The 20,352-nt window shown below is 42.5% G+C and overlaps 1 protein-coding gene across 11 annotated transcripts in view; it reads right to left on the bottom strand.

Moving 5' to 3' along the window:
* The window catches only part of PRUNE2 (prune homolog 2 with BCH domain), a 160,010-nt gene that overhangs the window by 30,950 nt on the left and 108,708 nt on the right, over positions 1-20,352 (bottom strand). The window lies entirely within an intron of this gene.

Below are 20,352 nucleotides of genomic sequence, written 5' to 3' on the forward strand. Positions count from 1 at the left end.
TGCTGGTGCACACAAGGACCCCGGAACGCAACCCCTGCACAAACGGGGAGTTGCCAGTATTTCAGATCCTGCAGAAATGTGTGACTATTAATGTTTTTAAAAGTGCTTGTAACAAAATGTTTTACAAGGTAGAAGGGCCAAAGCCCTTTGAAGGAGATGAATCCCTGTTCTTCTAAGTATGTGTGATCAATCCTATAACCCCTTAGATAGGAAGAAGTTTCAGTGAACTCAATTGGACTTGATTTTGAGTAAATGTTTTTCGATGACACTGCAAGTATCCAGAGCTCTGGACTGATAAATTTGGCTTACGGACTTACTCAAACAAAAACCAGAGTATTTTTCAAATATAAATTGTAGTCATTTTTCATCAAATAAAGTACTGGGTTGTTTTTGTTTGTGTGTTTTTCACAGAACCCTCTAGCAGCTTTAACTTATACGTTTTCCATGCTCCTCTGGATTCTTTTAAGGAGATTTCCATTTTATTACCCATGTTGTCTTGTTATTCAAAGCTTTCTTCTGGTTTTGATTTCCCTTCTAACTATAGAAGATGATTGATAACGTGAGCACAAAATAATGTTTAATAACACCATGAAGGAGAAAAGGGTATCTGCCCTAAGAAGATGATTATGTTAATCATCCTGAAGTTGGGGCAATTGCAATCAATGGTCATGAATAACCAAAGTCCATTTATTTCATTGTAGAACTATGAAATACAACCCTAGAATTTTTTAGTGTAAAGATGACTAAAGATGACTGTACTTGAGGTTTAGAGGTTTCTGTTTACTCCCCAAAAGGGTAAACAGAAAGAAATTACAACAAAACTCAAAGTGATCTTAAAATAAAGGTTCCTACATCAAGTATTATGGTATTAGGGAGCACATCCACATTTAGGCAGCCCTAAACAGAGCTCTTTCTGTTCACTGCCTAACTGGGGGGGGGGGGGGGACTAACAGCATATGCATATATTTTAACCAACATAAGTGAGCAATGCCAGAGGCAATGTTTAACAGAGACCATGTTGTTACTGCTTCTGAAGTATGCCTAGCTCTATTTTTTCAAGCTACCAGGATCCTTTTGGACAAGACTCATGATGATTTTGACCTATGTATCGTGCCTTAAACTTGACTATCTATGTACCATAGATTTCATCATAACTTCTAAAGCCAAGCAAAACTAGCTGCTTGTAAATGTTGCTCGAGTGCCAAGTAAAAATGGTTGTTCCTCTTCCCTGGAATCCCTTTCCTACTGAGATTACCAAAAGTTGGTTTTAAAATAAAAATGTGTACATACTTAATGACCCCAAGCCAAATCTAACCTAGAAGTTCTAGATAGCAATTTATCAATTAGCAATTCTTCCTCCGACACCACACTACCCTCTAGTAGTTGAGTTAATGCCATACCATTGACTACAGCGCTTTGACCTATTAGATGGGCTATACTTCAAAATAGCTGAAAACTATTATGGGACTGCATTTGTAGCTTGTTGCCCCAAAATGGAAACCAGCAGCTGCATACCCTCCAAGTGTCCCGATTTTCCAGGGACAGTCCTGGAATTATGAAAGCCATACTGGCTGCTGATTTGATCCTGTAATGTTCCTATTTCCACTGCCAGTGCCGAGCTCAGGGAGGATGTTAGGGCCCTTGTCCCAAGTGATGGTGGGTTTTCTCAGGGCGGTGGAGGGGGTTGTGCTGGGTCCCGTTGGTGTAGCGGTGGAGGTGGCACTTGGCCTGATAGAAAATGCTCTGCGAGTAGAAGGGGCAAAATCGGGGGTGGAGGAGGGTCAGTTGGGGGAAGAGTGAGAAATGTCCCTATTTTCATCTTTGTTAAAGGTTATGCAGCTGGTTTTATTACCTGAAAAGAATGGGACAATGACAGGGATCAGGCAGCATTTAGGTGTTTGCATACAAGAGACCTTTCACTTGTCACACTTAAGTTAATCGTGTTCAGTTTCCACTTGGCCACATTGTCAGCTCTCAGCTATTCTGTCCATGGGTGCTGAGATACAACAACACTTTGACTCTCTAAATAGTCCTGAGAAATACTCTGGCAGCCTTGAAGGTAAGAATAACATTCTACAAATCCTAAACAGAGTGACATACAACTACAATCTCTAACACTGTGTCTGGTGAAAGATCTCACATAGATTTCTTACAGTGCAACACTATACATATATGTTCAGAAGTAAGTCCCACTGTGTTCAATTGGGAATTGCTGCCTTGATGTTGTTGTTGTTGTTGTTGTTGTCTTTCTAGGCACATTTACTTGGGAGTAATCTTAATGGAACACAGTGCAGCTTATTTCTGAGAAAGCATGCATAGGGTTGTTCTGTCATTCTCTTTGGTAGGGCCATATTTATCCCTGTACCCAGAAAGCTCCAATGGAATGACTTTAGGAATAAACTAGACAATTTCCCCCCCCATTAAAAAGCCACCCATGCAAAATCTTATGCTCTTCTAATCGTATCATAGGTTTAGTGTTACCAACATTTAGTAGAAGTATTTCCGTATGTTGCATATTGAATCATTTACAGTATTAACAAAGAGGTGGGTCATCTTGGTAGTATACTTTGCTATAAAGAACTAATAAGAAACCCCATTAATGTATGAGTGTGAGACACACCTGGGAATAACCCCAAGTTATCTCAATGGGATTTACTTTTGAGTAGGCATACATAGGATCACTGTGGTAGCTGATCACCTTATCACAGACTTTCAGAAATACTTTTGCAGAGTCAATCAGGAATATGCTATATAGATAACTCTAAACAGCTGCAACAGCAATGATAAGATGTGGAACTAGAGCAACTAAAGAAAAAAGAACATCTCTGACAGCAATAGGCCACGAACAAGAAACAGAAATAGGAAAATATTCATTTACAATTAGAGACCATGATGTTAATATTTATCAGCCCAAGCTGCTATAATGTGCACGGAAGATTTCAAAAGCTTCCCCGGCTCCTGATTAAGACAGTTTATGAACAATCTTTCTTCTTGAACCAAAGAACTTCTATATATTTCAGCTTAAAATGTACATATGGCAGAAACATATATATATATGTCCAAAATCTTCTAGAGACAGCATGATTGGCACTGAGTTAGTTGAGAAAGGAATGTTCCCAGCCGACCACTGAAGCAGAACATGGGTCAGGGTTACCTGCTTTGCGACCTGACACAAAAATACCCAGGGAACCACTTCACAGACAATTTCTGAAGCTGTGAGCAATTTTGTAGAGAAAACAAAATCAGTTCCTGCCACTGGGAAAGATTCCTGCCTGAAACTCTGGAGCCACGACCACTCAGCGAGCCAGATCTGCCAGTGGTCTCTAGAGGCAGTTCCCTGTGTTTCCATGTGACTCCATTTACTTCAATAAGCAGTTGAAAGTTAAAAAACAAACAAATATTTGTGACTGAAATGTACTCCTATGGAAACATAGTTCCCACTCCAGAGTCTGGGCAATGCTGGGTAGAAAGCAACTAAGTCATCTTCCTCCCACACATAATTCTTAGTTCAAAATGTTGGGTGCTGCTATGTTTTCCTGAAAATGTGGGCAGGGCAGTTGTGTTGCTCAAGGACATAACCAGCATTGTGGGAAAGTTCCTCCACTGCCATACAGACGCACATACAACTTTTTTAAAAAAGAAAAAAAATTATGCCAGCTCGTCTGAGGAAGAAGCCATTACTTTTACTTACAGTTGTAAGTAAAAAGGAGAGACGGGTGACTTGAGAAAGCTGATTAATTGTACAGCCTCCAAGGAGTTAAATTTCTCTAGACACATTCTGCAGCATTTGATAAGCTCACCTTGGCCTTCTTGCAGCTTAATTAGCAAAGCATAATTAAGATAACCGATGTAGAGAAGGCCTTGTCTTCTGTGTGTTGGTATTTAATTTGCAGTACAGCAATCTGTTTGTACATCCACAGTGAGATGCCTCAATAGCCCTCTTTCTCTGCAGCAACATGTTTTAATTATCCATAATATGTGCAGTACAAAATGGTGTATAAATATTGACAAATAATTTTCAGAACCACAGCTGAAGGAGAGAATTGCATGATTAATCATTGTGGTTATTTCTGTTTTACTGATGATCTAGAAGCATCTACTAGAGGTCAGAAAGGAAGTTTCTGCCATGATGATGTCAGAATTCAGTGCTTCCACTAATCAGAAATACCACTTGGCAATTTATAGCTGATGGCTGAGTATCAGCATATTTAGTATTTCAGGAAAACATTTCACTGCGATTTCAAGTGGTGTGTGTGTGTTTCTTATAACACATGGGGCGGGACACTGCCCCACCAACCTCAGTTGGTTCCCAGACACCAGTCAAAGGAGCCCTGGCTGTGAGCTTCCTCCACCTTAGTCTCTGCTTTGCCCTTGTAGAACTAATCAGGGAAGAGGACGGGGACAAACGAAGGATTGGTTGGCTCCACCAGCCACTGGGTTCTGCTCCACCTACTCTTGGTCTCCCTGCCTTTTTCCACTCTACCATTCCCAAAGGGCACCAGCCATCGCTGACACTGTGGCCAAAACATTTTGTATTCAGGGCACTTTTGCTTCCAGTACTGTATAAAGGATTGAATAGAATGATAGCAAAAAGCATCTCAGATGAACATGCAGCTGCCAACCACCCGGCAAGACTGAGCCTGAAGCAGCAAATGACAATCTTGAACATTTTCTATTTTATTCTATACCACGTCAGGGCTAAAATAGTCTCAAATTAAGAAGTGAGCATTTCCATCTCAGCCAGTTAAGATTTGACTCTTGTAGCAAATATTATCATTACTGTCAACTGAAATGTTTTACTCCAAGTATGAAGTATTTTACTATCCTTGTCATCTTAATTTACCCAATACTGTAATACAGTAGATTTGCAATAGGTTTACCCAGTGCTTTTTTTCTTTAAAAATGTTTAGGGGTACTCTCATTTTGACTCAAGAAAATCATCATTCTATAGTTCAAATCAGAAAAAATAAATACAGTAAATGGACAAAAGTACAAAGATTCAGAAAATGTTTAGGGGTATGCGTACCCCTGCGCACCCCCAGAAAAAGCACTAGGTCTACCATTCACAGGTATATATAGATGAGGAGCTAAGCTGAGGATGTGTTCACATTACAGCCCTTAAGCACAGCGAATTGGAATTAAGCTGGTTTTAGAAACAATACATCAAATAGCAGTATGTTATAACAAAGTACAGGATAGGTAGGCATTTTGGAAAACATCATGTGAACACGTATTTTAAAAGCCAGCACTGGAAACGCAATGAGTGCCTGGTAAATGGGAGTGTGAACACAGTCAGAGCGGAAAGACTGTGATGTTCCCAGTGGATATGATGCATTCTGAAAAAGCAATGCCTACCCAAAAGAAATCTTAATAAATTCAGTTTGTTTACTCCCAGGTAAATAGGGTTAGGATTTCAGCCTAGTTAGTCACACTTACAGTTTAGGCTATAAATAACAGAGTAGGCTGTTATCTATACAGTATCAACAGAATTCAGCACTTTTGATACTCATGCCACCATATGATTGAGTTCTATCACACTGACAGCCTGGGAAAAAAGAATCTGTGATGTGACATGTTAGCAATCATGTATTGCAGATGCCTCCTTGCTCTTTTTATATCTTTAAGTGTGAGATAAAAATTATTATCTTTCCCCCAACTTATTATTCTATACATTGCTAGCCCACCTCAGCGGTAACATGCAATTTTCTACTAATCTCTATCCTCCTACCTCTTTTCACTTTTCCTTTTGTTCCCTTATAGTCACAATATTTTTCACTGCTGTTGGATTTTTGTTAAGGTGTTGTGGATTATTTGTGCAATGTTACCTTGTGTTTTGTACTGGAGCTGCCACTTCCATGCTTCTAGAGCTCATGTTGGTTTGGGAACATCCATACAAATAATAAATGAATCATGGGGCTTGGACCAATTATGTGGTTCTTTCCCCTACTTGTATCATTCATCCTTTGAGGTTGGGTGGCATTGACATGGGAAGGAACCATGGCAGTTGCCTAAGTTATATGGTTCTTCCTTACAGGTACCAGCAGAGTAGTATGAGATACAACCAGGCAGCAGCTGCTCCAGTAACATATTGTTATAGATTTTTGGGAGGGTCCCCCCTAAACCCTAGGAATGAATAAATGCTAGGATTTGGATTAATTGGGATATCGATTAAAACATAAACTGCAGAGCTGTGGCAGACAGAGAATTCCTGGGCTGGTTTATGCAAACCAACCTGGCCCAGCTATGGCTATCAAGAGAACAATAGAGGGCCATTAACAATACAAGAGAACTTCCCTCTTGCCCCCAGGTGTGAACAGAGACTGGGGATTTGGAATGTTGCCAAGGTAACTGTTGGGGTAGTGGTGAGATCCATCTTGGAGAGGGAGGCAGTAGGATGCCTGGGCTACTGCTTTTTGAACTGACCATGCCATAAGGTCTGGACTCTGTCCATGCTGGCCGAAGGTGTAAATAGGTGAATAAACCGTATTTCTTAAAGCACAACAGTCTCCACCGTGTCTTCTATTCTCCAAAGGGACACGAACCCTGTGCCCGAGACCCCATGGACCATTGCTACCGCTTGGCAGAGAGAGGGGCAGGCACCCGACTTTTGTAACACTGGTGTCAGAAGTGGGATCTGTGTTTCCTGGAGAGAAGGCCTAGGAGTGACGTGCACCTGAAGTAAAAAATGGTGGGAGGAGAACCAACAACCCTAGAGCTGGAGAGAAAACCAGCAGAGACAGAAAAGGCAGTGACACTTTGGCAGCAGGCCATGTTCCTGTGTAGGCAGCTGGTGCTGGAGGACAAGCAGTGGTGCAGTGAGATCAACCATCTGCGAAAGGAGTGTGTGTGGCACAGTCAAGGAAAGCAAGATGTGACTCCAGATGAGGTGAGGAAAGCAACAACATTCCTCGAGCAACTCCCCTTGGTGGACCAACAGTGGCGTAAGCATGTGAACAAGCAGTTCAATGAAATAGACCAACTGATAGACCATTGCAACGGGATTCTCTTTGGGGAGAAAAGTGTAATGCTGTGCAAGGGGAGCGCCCTGCTGGAAGATGGGAAGTGACCTGGAAGTCCAGCTGCCAGGCACCCAAGAGGAAGGGGTTGCCAGAGATGTCAAAATCGGTGGATGGGCAGTTGAAGGGCTCGTGCTGTGGGGAGTTGCAGGCTGTAGGTGAATGCAACGGAGAAAAGGATAAGCTGGCTGGAGTGGGAGAGCAGTCGGCTCCTGCTGAGTTGGAAGTTGTGCCTGAAGAAATGGGAGAGGAACCCACGCCTGCGAGGAAGGCAGTGGATGCTAGTTTACCCATGGAAGAGGTGGCAGCTTCCTGTGTGCTCAGGGAGAAGAGGGTGGCTGCTGGTGCCTTTGGGGGTCTTCCATTCTCTAAAGGGACACAGACCCTGTGTGTGTGCCTGGGACCCAGGGCTCTTGCCACCGCCTGGCAGAGAGAGGGGCAGGCACCCAACTCTGGTGACAATATGAATTGCCCATAGTATCTCCTCCCTGCTGTGTCCTTTTTGTCCAATGCTGATGCTTCAGAGGAAGGAAATAACATCTGAAACCACAGGGGACAGAACCCGATTCCTTTAGGCTCACTTAAGCACAAAACCTGTTGCCCAGTAAAATCTGTCTTTATAAGAACCTATCATTAAAAGCTAATGGTCCATCTTGCCCAGTAATATCAACCCTGACTGAGAGCAGCTTGCCAGCATCCCAGGCAGAGGTCCCAGTCACATGAGCTAGGTTTATTTAGCTGGAACAAAGAATGTGCACTGACACTGAGCAATGCTCATTCTCTCATAAATGATATTCTTTCTTTGAGGGTTCAAAATAAAGTGAGGGTACAAAGGAATAAAAAACCCACACAAATAAATTGAAACTATGCTGGTTAAGAATTGGTGCAACACTTTCCTTTGATATGGTGAAACAGTGGCTATGAAAATAAACTTTTAAGTTGGTTCTAAGCCAACAATTTGGCAAGAAAGGGCATGTAAAGCTACTATACACAAGCAAAAATTTTAACAGAGGTGAGCCACAGAGGGCCTGAGATGCTGTGAGCTATTAGTAAGCTTATAACAGATAAGTTCATTACTGTCAAAAGAATGTTAGTATGACTAGATGAAATGGGTAGTACCAAATAGTGACTGTGTATAATACAGTATGCAATTAAAATACTCCCCCAAAGAACCGTAGTTTCCCCCTCAGAGAGCTCCCACTCCCAGCACCGTCAATAAACTACAGCTCCCAGGTTACTTTGGGAAAGCCATGTACTTCAAACACAAGACATGTATGCAGCCGAAGAGGATGGCAGCAGAACCTGAGACACAACCAATCAGCTGCCGAGAAACTTACAGGAATTCAATCACTGTCAAACTGGCAAATGGCAAAGTTATTCAGGGTCTGCTGGAATACATAAGCAAAAACATTTGGAGCGAGCCTCATATCTAACGTTAAATCATGCCTCATATGCAGTGTAAAGAATCTCAGTGGCAGTTTAAGAACACAGTTACTAAAACTGGATTTTTACATAGTTAGGGCTCTGAATTGTAAGAACGCCCTGTTTGGAGAATCTCCTGAACACTAAAAAGAGAAAACTTATACCTTAAGTGGTTTGTATTCCTAGCCCCAGCTTCTTAGTACTGGAAGAGTTTCGGCAGATTGTTAGATGGCCCAACAAACAAAACCAAACTTCTTTGTTCTGCAGACCAAGAAATTGCTGTGGCTGATGCTGCAACTCAAGAGCTGCCTCTCAAGAGCTACTCTGTATATCTGATGGGTGGCATATCAACACTATGCAGAGGGATCAAATTAGTTCACAGAACCCAGCTAAAATGTATAGCTTTGGAAAGGTCTTTTGAGATTTTTGAGTTTCCCATGGGAGTGCTAGCTCGGCCTTCTTCATCTGCTTATGAGTAATATAATCACATGTGATATAATCACAGATTCTTCTCCTGGAAATACCTTTTTTGTTTTGGAGCTTCCTATGGGAGAAATTAACTCAACCCCATTCACTGAAGACTAAATACATGTAACCGAAACAACTGTATATTTTCTCCCTGTTTATGCTTGTTTTCACAGCCCTTTCCTTCCTCTCTGGTCTCTGCTGTATCTTGCTTTCTCATTCTTTGAAAAGCACCATGTACATAAATTACATAATCATCACCTAAAGCACTTAATATCCCATGTTAAGTTTTTTCACATTCTAGGGTTGGGCAGGGGTAGGTTATAGTTCATTTCCTTGTTCTAATTCATGTGAATGAATGCAAATTTTAAATTGCCTAGTAAATCATTGTTGACTGAGGGAGGAAAGGTGAAGTGAATGTGAGGCATCTGATCAAGGCATGTATTTTAAAATGAGCTTAAAAATATGTTTGTATGTTTCATGCCAGGCAGAAAAGCAGCTGGCTAAGTACTTTGGCAGTTGTTTATCCTCTTGAACAGGGCCCCCTGATTTATAATAGTACCTCAAAGTTGTAAAAGGAAATTACAGGCTAGGGAGCAAAGGTTATATTGACCCCTACATATTACAGAATACAATCAAGCTGCAAAAACACTAATTAAGAGTTGGTAAATAGTTTACCATGTACCTCCCATCAGCCACATTTTCCTAAGGTTAAAGGGCAAGAGCTAATAGGAACAGCAGCTGGCTGGGAAAGGGGGGTGTAAAATGAAGAGGTTTTTCTCTTTACTGAGTTTCTCAGGCAAAGGCCTTTCTTCCAAAAAATCTATCTATGTTTTGTATGAAATATATTGGCTTTAATGATGCAAAGGATGTAGAAAGTAAGAAATGTTAGATTCTTATGTTAGATACTTCTTTCATTGATGGTGTGTGAGAAGGTGAACTCATGATCTCTGTTTAAGATAGAATTTAAAAACCATGAGCCATCTGTTTTAGCCATTTGCCCCTGTTGCCAAAAGGGCAATAGGGCAATAGGGCAAAAGGTGATCTGGTAATTAAGGTGCCTTGTCGAGGCAAATGTAAGATATATGGCTACTTGTCTGCCATTTATGAATAGAAGGAAATATAGCTCTTTGTCTCCCATAAAAGGTAATAGGAAATGGGTGTATCTTTTATGATTGGTTCTAGCAAACAGTCAATAGGAATTTCAACCAGGCTGATTGGACAGAGGCAACCAAAGGAGGAGTAAGGGGGCTGGGCTGAGGAAATATAAGTGCTGGCCATCAGGGCTGGGGGTGCAGAGCTTTGGTAACCATATACCACTGTGCCTATCATTTATTTGTCTGACAAATAAATTATTTTAATTTCTCTATTGCTGCGTTGAATATTTCATTCCAGCTAAGCGTTAACCACAAGCAGGGTGCTACAAATGCCTGATGCAATCAACAAAATTATTGTCAGGGAAGTTAAAATGCTTATTCATTTTCTACAAATCCATTTGTAATACCTATGCAAATGAGGAAACCATTGTTTGGATGGGTAAGGTGTACAGTGATTTACTGCTGGAGGTTCCACATACCTTCCCACAGCAGGGCTTGAATCACACATAAGAGCCCTGCTGGTTCAGGCTGAAGGCCTATCGAGTCCAGCATTCTGTTCTGCAAGCATGACCTGCGCACCGCAGCACTCTCCCCACCTGGGATTCCCAGCACCTGGTATCCCTAGCTCAGTACAGAAGTAACTGCAGCATTATTTTGGTGTTAAATTGCTGCTAAGACGTCTAGCAATACTTAACTGCTTTCCCCCCTAAGATGGTCAAAAAAGACACTGTGAAGGAAAATACAAAAACGTCCATTCTGAAAGCGTTGGAGAGAGTGTGCTTTTCAAAGGTAGCATCTTCCATCATTCATATTCTTCAATATTTCCAAAATAAATGCTACGGAATAACAGAACAGCCAGCCACTATTTTTCTTCTTAGAGTGAAACCAGCATTGAAATAAAGTATGAAGATTTTGCTGGCATATCAATATGCCAGCAAGTTTGGAAAACTCAGCAGTGGCCAGAGGATTGGAGAAGATCAGTCTACATCCCAATCCCAAAGAAGGGCAGTGCCAAAGAATGCTCCAACTACCGCACAATTGCACTCCTTTCACACGCTAGCAAGGTTATGCTTAAAATTCTACAAGGCAGGCTTAAGCAGTATGTGGTCCGAGAACTCCCAGAAGTGCAAGCTGGATTTAGAAGAGGCAGAGGAATCAGAGACCAAATTGCAAACATGCGCTGGATTATGGAGAAAGCTAGAGAGTTCCAGAAAGACATCTACTTCTGCTTCATTGACTATGCAAAAGCCTTTGACTGTGTCGACCACAGCAAACTATGGCAAGTTCTTAAAGAAATGGGAGTGCCTGATCACCTCATCTGTCTCCTGAGAAATCTGTATGTGGGACAAGAAGCTACAGTTAGAACTGGATATGGGACAACTGATTGGTTCAAAATTGGGAAAGGAGTACCACAAGGCTGTATTCTGTCTCCCTGCTTATTTAACTTATATGCAGAATTCATCATGCGAAAGGCTGGGCTGGATGAATCCCTAGCTGGAATTAAGATTGCTGGAAGAAATATCAACAACCTCAGATATGCAGATGACACAACCTTGATGGCAGAAAGTGAGGAGGAATTAAAGAACCTTTTATTGGGGGTGAAAGAGGAGAGCGCAAAATATGGTCTGAAGCTCAACATCAAAAAAACGAAGATCATGGCCACTGGTCCCATCACCTCCTGGCAAATAGAAGGGGAAGAAATGGAGGCAGTGAGAGATTTTACTTTCTTGGGCTCCATGATCACTGCAGATGGTGACAGCAGCCACGAAATTAAGAGACGCCTGCTTCTTGGGAGGAAAGCAATGACAAACCTAGACAGCATTTTAAAAAGTAGAGACATCACCTTGCCAACAAAGGTCCGTATAGTAAAAGTTATGGTTTTCCCAGTAGTGATGTATGGAAGTGAGAGCTGGACCATAAAGAAGGCTGATCGCCGAAGAATTGATGCTTTTGAATTCTGGTGCTGGAGGAGACTCTTGAGAGTCCCATGGACTGCAAGAAGATCAAACGCATCCATTCTTAAGGAAATCAGCCCTGAGTACTCACTGGAAGGACAGACCGTGAAGGTGAAGCTCCAATACTTTGGCCACCTCATGAGAAGAGAAGACTCCCTGGAAAAGACCCTGATGCTGGGAAAGATGGAGGGCACAAGGAGAAGGGGACAACAGAGGACGAGATGGTTAGACAGTGTTCTCGAAGCTACAAACATGAGTCTGACCAAACTGCGGGTGGCAGTGGAAGACAGGAGTGCCTGGCGTGCTCTGGTCCATGGGGTCACGAAGAGTCGGACACGACTGAACGACTAAACAACAACAACATGAAGATTTTACCAGCATTGAAATTTAACCAGCATTGAAATAAAGTATGAAGATGGCAGAACTTTTGCCATTGGTTGAAAGGGAAACATGAATGCAACCGATCATCTATCACAGGGTGGCCTCAGTCCTATTTATTCTCCGCCCCCACCCCTGTCATGACAATGACAATAGCATGGTCTCCAAAATATTTTATTTCAACAAATCGTTCACAGCTAGCTACGTATGCATCACCCTGCTTAAAAAATAAAATAATAAACAAAGGGTATATTTAAACAGGGACCTGATCATGTTATGGTGGCATTACTAAGATGTGGAGGAGTTAATACTAAGCATTATCATATCCATATTTACTACTATGTTTTACTTTGTTCAGGAAAGTGTAAATAGGATTGCAGTATTAATCATATGAACAATATTTTATTAATACTGTATGTATGCAATAATATCTATGAGTTTCAGCCAGGAACAAAACTTTGCACTAGGCATAAAAGAATAATAAGCAAATCGGGACTCCATGCTGAATTGCCTATACTGGCTTATACTGTCCACAGTATTGTTCTGTTTTCACTTAGATTTTAGGAACCTTATTGAATGCTATTGTTTGTACTTTTATTATTTTCTATGAAGACAGCATAGATACTTTTATTATACTGAGCAGCATAATTCTTTTATAAAGAAAAGCTGAAGAAAATAGAGGGTAGGATGCCCTGGGCTATATAGATTTAATAGGCTGTTCATCCAAGCTGTTAAGTGTTGGTTGTATGTGGAAATGCAAAAATTAGGTTGAGAATATGCATTGAAAAGCCCTAAAATGGGAAAGTAGGTGTGTTAATATTGGCCGGTGGGAGGGGGGAGAGGAAGTGAGTTGAGCCCATTGCAAAAGGAATTGATGTCAGAATCTGGTGCACTAACTGCCCTAACCAGTGAAACTGTCTTAGCAACAGCATTTTCAGTGGCTATAAGTGGGTCAAGTTGGGATTTACCAAAGCCAAAAATGCAAAGGCTGCAGAAGTCTGAATGTGAGAGGAGAGCTTTGAAGAGAGGGAGCTCAGTGAATTGAAGGGGAGGGCAGCATCTTTTGTAGGAATCAGCTAGAAGAGTACCGTGATTTTTAAAAAAAGAAAGTAGAAAACCAAGCTGCCTCATTGGGGCCACAAGGTGATTAGCAGCAGCCATATAAAAAGGTGCAACTATATAGACTTTTTGGACTTCCTATTACACTACACTGAAGATTAGACCAGCCTTTGCCAACCTGGTGCCTCTAGGACTACAACTGTCATCAGCCCCAGACAGCATGGAAGACAGCATTGATCACTGGAAGATGGAAGTTCCTATTATCTTTGCAGTAGAAAGAAAACATGAGGGGAAATGAGGGAGAAAGCTATTGTGGCTGAGAAGATACGTCAGATTGAGATTCCTAAAGAGGGTTCATTTCATGTTGCATTGCCACAACAGCTACAGGATTGTTCACAGTGTTCTCTCAGGGAAGACTGTTATTTATCATTTTACTAACTGCTTTATAAGCTTCATGATGTAAGACATTACGACTACCGCTTTATAGACTAAGAATTCACGTGGCTTAAAAAGGCATAATACTGACCTGCCTACTTCCCACCCCATTTACAACTCTGCTTCACAGGCATTTATAACCATCAGATTAATCACATGTACAACATCTTTCTTTACACTTATGCTTTAAAGACTTCATATTTTAAACCCTCTACTCCTCAAAGTAGTTTCTCACAGGAATTTTTCAATCTTATTTCGCTGACAGTTAAACTAGCAGCAATTCTGGCTATCATTTCAAAAGTGCTCATAAGACTTTCCAAGCTTTGCATTCCTGTTCATTGTCCACTTGACACCCAATTCTCTCTTGAAAAATTACAGTATCTTTCTTTTCTTTTTTTAACCCGAATAATCCAGGAGGATGCTTGAAGAAAAAAGTGTCATATGCTTCATTTCAGATCAAAGGATCAAAGACAGGGCAGCTGTGTCTGCCTACCGGGCTACAAGGCAGAAGGGATCGCAAATAACGCTCCCTTGGTTAAGCAGGCTTTTAGCCCCCTTAGACAGTGGCAGTGCCTTGATTCTCTCCCCACCCCCTTCCTCGGAAAGCTGTGCAGAAATGACAATAATGAAGAGCCTTAAGCAATTAAAGACACAGGAAAGTTTTGTTCCCTAATTGCACAAAACGCATCCACTTCCTGGCATGACAAGTCCATCAAATGCATGTACCGTTCCCTTCATAAAAAGATGTGACGGAATTAAGGCACAGCTGCCTATTTTCCCCCTGTAATGAGGCAGTGGACGCTTTGCATCCTGCTGACAAATATTCTTTTCCCCCTTCTCTACCCACCCTTGCAATGCTGCAACAATAGAGCTTTTAAGTAGAAAAAGAACATTCCTTGTCAATCTCTCAGTACGAAAACCAATGTGCTTACCTTCTAGAAGCTTAGAAGGCTAGTTTCCAATGTGAAAATAAAAAAAAGGATGCTTTAATACTTTGCTTCAGCATCTCCCTTCTATAGCAGCTCACTAGCAATACAGATCTCCACCATTTTTCTGGTCACATGACTAGTGGTACTTCTAAATAAGGATGATCACCTGCCTCTGGATACCCTGCTGTATATACCAGAAGCGACAGCAGCTCTGAGAAGCACTAGAATTCATCTGCAAATTATGCTAATTTAATGGCCCCTGTGGAGTTGTGTCAAGCTCGGAATATATATGCATATATATACACACATGCATAATTATATCCACATTTACTAAGAAAATCAGTGACAGAGCTTGAAAAACTTTGCTCTTTTTATCCAGAGACGAAGTAAAAATCTACGGTGAGAGAAAGATAAAAGCAGCAAACTTCTAATCAATAGCCCAAACCCAATTTTTCAAGGTAGTATGAGACATAATTATTTTGACATGCTCAGTGAAAGCATTTTAGCAGTTAAGTTGTGGTGCAGAGTTGAGCAGCACAAGTTACATAGTATATCTATTTTTCATACTCTGCATGAAAAAGAATTCTTTGGAAAATTCTGTGGGGTGTGCTGGTGGAGTAAACGTCAAACTATCAATGTACTAGATTATGCTAGCTCAGGCTGCACTTTGGGGAGTAGGGAATAAAATCCAAATGTACGCCATTATCCTGGATCCATCTCAGACAGTTTCCTCTTTAAAGCACAATCCCAGCTAGCCATTTCATATTGCACCAGGCTACTGCTGTTGGCTTCCACATCCAAGCCCAGGCAACTATTTACCGTATTTTTCGCTCTATAGGACACACCGGATGATAAGACTCACCTAGTTTGGGGGGGAGGAAACAAGAAGAAAATAATTCTGAACCCCAGAAGCCAGAACAGCAAGAGGGATCTGGGCTTCTGCGATAGCCTCTTGCTGTGCTGGCTTCGGGGACAGCCTTTGAAGCCTCCGCAGGGCAGCAGGGTGAAGGCACCCCGGTGCCCTGAAGAGGCTTTGCGCAGATAACCCCAAGCTAGAACAGCGAGATGGAGCGCTCCGTCTCCCTGTTCTGGCTTTGGGCTTAGCCGCGCAGCCTGCATTCACTCCATAAGACGCACAGACATTTTCCCTTACTTTTTAGAAGGGAAAAAGTGCGTCCTATAGAGCGAAAAATAATTACACTGTTCCAGGTTGTCAAGTCCTCCAGCATTTCACAATGGAGACCAGGAACACCCAGACAAGTGGATCTGGACAGGTCTAAATGGGCTGAACTCCTCAATGCCTTCTTTGCCTCAGTCTTCTCCGATAAAGAAAACAATGCCCGACCTGAAGAATTTGGAGGAAATGATTCAGCAGAGAAAACACAGCCCAGAATAACTAAGGAGATAGTACAAGAATACTTGGCTAGTTTAGATGTATTCAAGTCTCCAGGGCCAGATGAACTGCATCCAAGAGTATTAAAAGAACTGGCAGATGTGATCTCAGAACCACTGGCAATCATCTTTGAGAATTCCTGGAGAACAGGCGAAGTCCCGGCAGACTGGAGGAGGGCAAATGTTGTCCCTATTTTCAAAAAGGGGAAAAGAGAGGACCCAAATAATTACTGCCCAGTCAGTCTGTCATCAATACCAGGGAAGATTCTGGAGCAGATCATTAAGCAAACAGTCTGTGAGCACCTAGAAAGGAATGCTGTGATCACCAATAGTCAGCATGGATTTCTGAAAAATAAGTCATGTCAGACGAACCTGATCTCATTTTTTGACAGAATTACAAGCCTGGTAGATGAAGGGAACGCAGTGGATGTAGCCTACCTTGATTTCAGCAAGGCATTTGACAAAGTGCCCAATGATATTCTTGTAAAGAAGCTGGTAAAATGCGGTCTTGACTATGCTACCACTCAGTGGATTTGTAACTGGCTGACTGACCGAACCCAAAGGGTGCTCATCAATGGTTCCTCTTCATCCTGGAGAAGAGTGACTAGTGGGGTGCCACAGGGTTCTGTCTTGGGCCCGGTCTTATTCAACATCTTTATCAACGACTTGGATGATGGACTCAAGGGCATCCTGATCAAATTTGCAGATGAAACCAAACTGGGAGGGGTGGCTAACACCCCAGAGGACAGGATCACACTTCAAAACGACCTTGACAGATTAGAGAACTGGGCCAAAACAAACAAGATGAATTTTAACAGGGAGAAATGTAAAGTATTGCACTTGGGCAAAAAAAATGAGAGGCACAAATACAAGATGGGTGACACCTGGCTTGAGAGCAGTACATGTGAAAAGGATCTAGGAGTCTTGGTCGACCACAAACTTGACATGAGCCAACAGTGTGACGCGGCAGCTAAAAAAGCCAATGCAACTCTGGGCTGCATCAATAGGAGTATAGCATCTAGATCAAGGGAAGTTATAGTACCACTGTATTCTGCTCTGGTCAGACCTCACCTGGAGTACTGTGTCCAGTTCTGGGCACCACAGTTCAAGAAGGACACTGACAAACTGGAACGTGTCCAGAGGAGGGCAACCAAAATGGTCAAAGGCCTGGAAACGATGCCTTATGAGGAACGGCTAAGGGAGCTGGGCATGTTTAGCCTGGAGAAGAGGAGGTTAAGGGGTGATATGATAGCCATGTTCAAATATATAAAGGGATGTCACATAGAGGAGGGAGAAAGGTTGTTTTCTGCTGCTCCAGAGAAGCGGACACGGAGCAATGGATCCAAACTACAAGAAAGAAGATTCCACCTAAACATTAGGAAGAACTTCCTGACAGTAAGAGCTGTTCGACAGTGGAATTTGCTGCCAAGGAGCGTGGTGGAGTCTCCTTCTTTGGAGGTCTTTAAGCAGAGGCTTGACAACCATATGTCAGGAGTGCTCTGATGGTGTTTCCTGCTTGGCAGGGGGTTGGACTCGATGACCCTTGTGGTCTCTTCCAACTCTATGATTCTATGATTCTAAAAGTAGAGCCCAGTGGACCAGGTACTTGAGTAATTAAGAATGAAGTGCATTTCCTTCAGCACGGATTAAACACATGGGCTATCACCCAACAACTCAAGTTAAAGGTCAGAGTGCGAGAGGTGGCAACTTGTCCAAGGCTACTTACTGCTTCATGACAGAGGCAAGATTTGATTTAGGAACTTCTGGATGCCAATACTTGCTAGCCATTCTGAAGCTGATAGGAAGATAGGAAGCAATGAGTCAGAGCACTGGCCCATTTAGCTCAGTATTGTCCACACTGACAATACTGAGAGCAGCAGCTCTCAAGGGTTTTAGGCAGGCGGCATTCCCAGCCCTACCTGGACATGTCTAAGATCAAGACTGGGACCTTCTGCAGGTAAGGCAGGTGCTGGCGCTGAGCTATGGCCTTTCCCCTCCATGGCAAGGTGAGATTTGATCCAAGGTCCCGACTTCTCAATTTGTAAGTCAGTTGGTTAGCTACCACACTGCACCAAGTTGCACAACAGTTGGTTTCAAATAAATTTGTTACAAACAAACAAAATTTATCATGTCAACGAGGAAAGTTGTGTAAACAGTTGCTCTGCACACACATTGCCTCCCTGCCAATCTAACATCATGGTGTTTGTTTGTTTTTTTGCAAATGACAGGGTTACACCTTTGTTAGGAGCAGCTAAAAAGTCACAAAACAATCAGCAAACCTTCCACAATTTGCATGTGAATTAACTAATTTTGAAATGAAAGATCAAAATCTGTTCTCAAAGGATAGTATGGCGGTGTGGTTATATGTATTGTTTGGGGGTATCAGATGACAAAACAGGACTGTAGGAATGCAAAAATTACATTTAAGCCCTGGAAAGCTTTAACGCTTCACATTTATCAGCCGCGAAAGATTGGCTTCCATGAGAGCTGTACTTTCATTTTGGTGGCTGTGTGTGTTCCCAGAACCAGCTCCTGTACTGTCTCCCATGCGACAAAGACAGCAACTGTTACCAACACTACAATCTTTCCTCTTATAAGAGCTGGTGTACCTGCGTGCTGCCTTTTGTCAAAATCACCAAACATATATGCTAAAGAGGGGAGCAGCAACCACTTCAATTCAATGCTTCACATGAACCTTCTCATTTCTCACAGAGGAAGAACAGAGTTTTGCCAGCAGTATAAGGAGTGAAGCATTTATTTATTTATTAAATTTCTATACTGTCCTTCAGCCCAGCACTTCCACTGCCTCACCTGCAGATGTAAAGGAGAAGTAGAGCTGTGTGGAATCAACATGTTGCTGACAATGTACTCCAAAATTCTGGATGACCCCACTCAGTGGTTTCATTTAGATGTTCAACAGCATGAGCAATAAAATCAAACCCTGAGGAACTCCACATTGAAGGCTCCAAGGGGCTGAAGAGCACTCCCCAAGCTGCACCCTCTGGAACTGACCATCCAAGTAGATCCAAAGCAGTGCCACTCACCCCTAACTTAGACAGCCACTCCAGAAGTATACCATGGTCGATTGTCATGGTGCTGTCAGGCAAGGCATGTCCAGAGTGAGAAGGTAACTCTTTATTGTCAAAAGTACACTTACAAGTTAGGAAAAGGCATGTCTATCAGTCCTATGTCTCAAATGCCTCAGCTATTTCTAGATGTCCACCCAATGAGGCAGTTGTAGCAACAGGTAGTCCTCACCTCCAACCTCAGCTTATGTATCTCCCTCACCTGAGCTGCATGCAAGCAGGCAAAACTATGTCTCCGTGCAACCTGTTTCTGTTCCTTCCACTTCAATCCTCTTCTTGTCTTGGGAGACAGTGGAGCAGGAGAGGGCGAGGAGCCCTTTACCCTAACCTGGCCTATCTCTCCCTTCTCATGCACCTGTTTTTCACTCTCCAATCCTGCAGCTTCTCCTGCCTCTGACTCTCATCTCCTGGCTGCTACAGGCTGCCCCAGATCATTGATTCCTTCTTCCAAGTCACTCTTCTCTTCTCCAAGTGCCCAATCCTCAGTGCCCTGACACCAATGGTATCAAAAGCCACTGAGAGGTCAAGGAGAATTAACAAGGACACATTTCCCCTCTCTCTCTCCCAGCAGAGGACAACCAAAGCAGTTTCTGTGCCAAAGGCAGGTTTAAACCCTGATTGAAATGGATCTAGAAAATCAGTTTCCTCCAAGAGCACCTGGATCAGGTTTTCAAGAATCTTGCCTAAGAAGGGGAGACTGGCAGACAATAATTGCTTAGATTTTCCAAATCCAGGGAAGGTTTTTTTGAGTTGTTTTAGCACTTCATCCTTGAAGCAAGCAGGGACCACCCCCTCACACAAGAAAGCAGCACATCCCTGGCCCAGCCAGCTGTCCCTTCCCAACTAGTTTTTATCAACCATAAGTGGCAAGGGGCCAGAGCACAAGAAGTCACCCTGACTGGTCCAAGCACCTTGTCTACGTCCTTGAGCCTTGCTAACCAAAACTCAAGTAGAGAGATCAGTCTCACAACAGGTTGGTACAAATGGGACTTGGGACAAAACTTTGAAATACAGAGTACTTCTGTTCAGTTAGCCACACCATCTTCCAGGATACTCCTTTCCATCTCCACTCCCTGAACAAGTCAATCAGAATTTCACTTGCAATCCTCACTTGTAAA

Source organism: Podarcis tiliguerta (assembly GCF_965153285.1).
Source record: "Podarcis tiliguerta genome assembly, chromosome: 11".
NCBI lineage: Eukaryota > Metazoa > Chordata > Lepidosauria > Squamata > Lacertidae > Podarcis > Podarcis tiliguerta.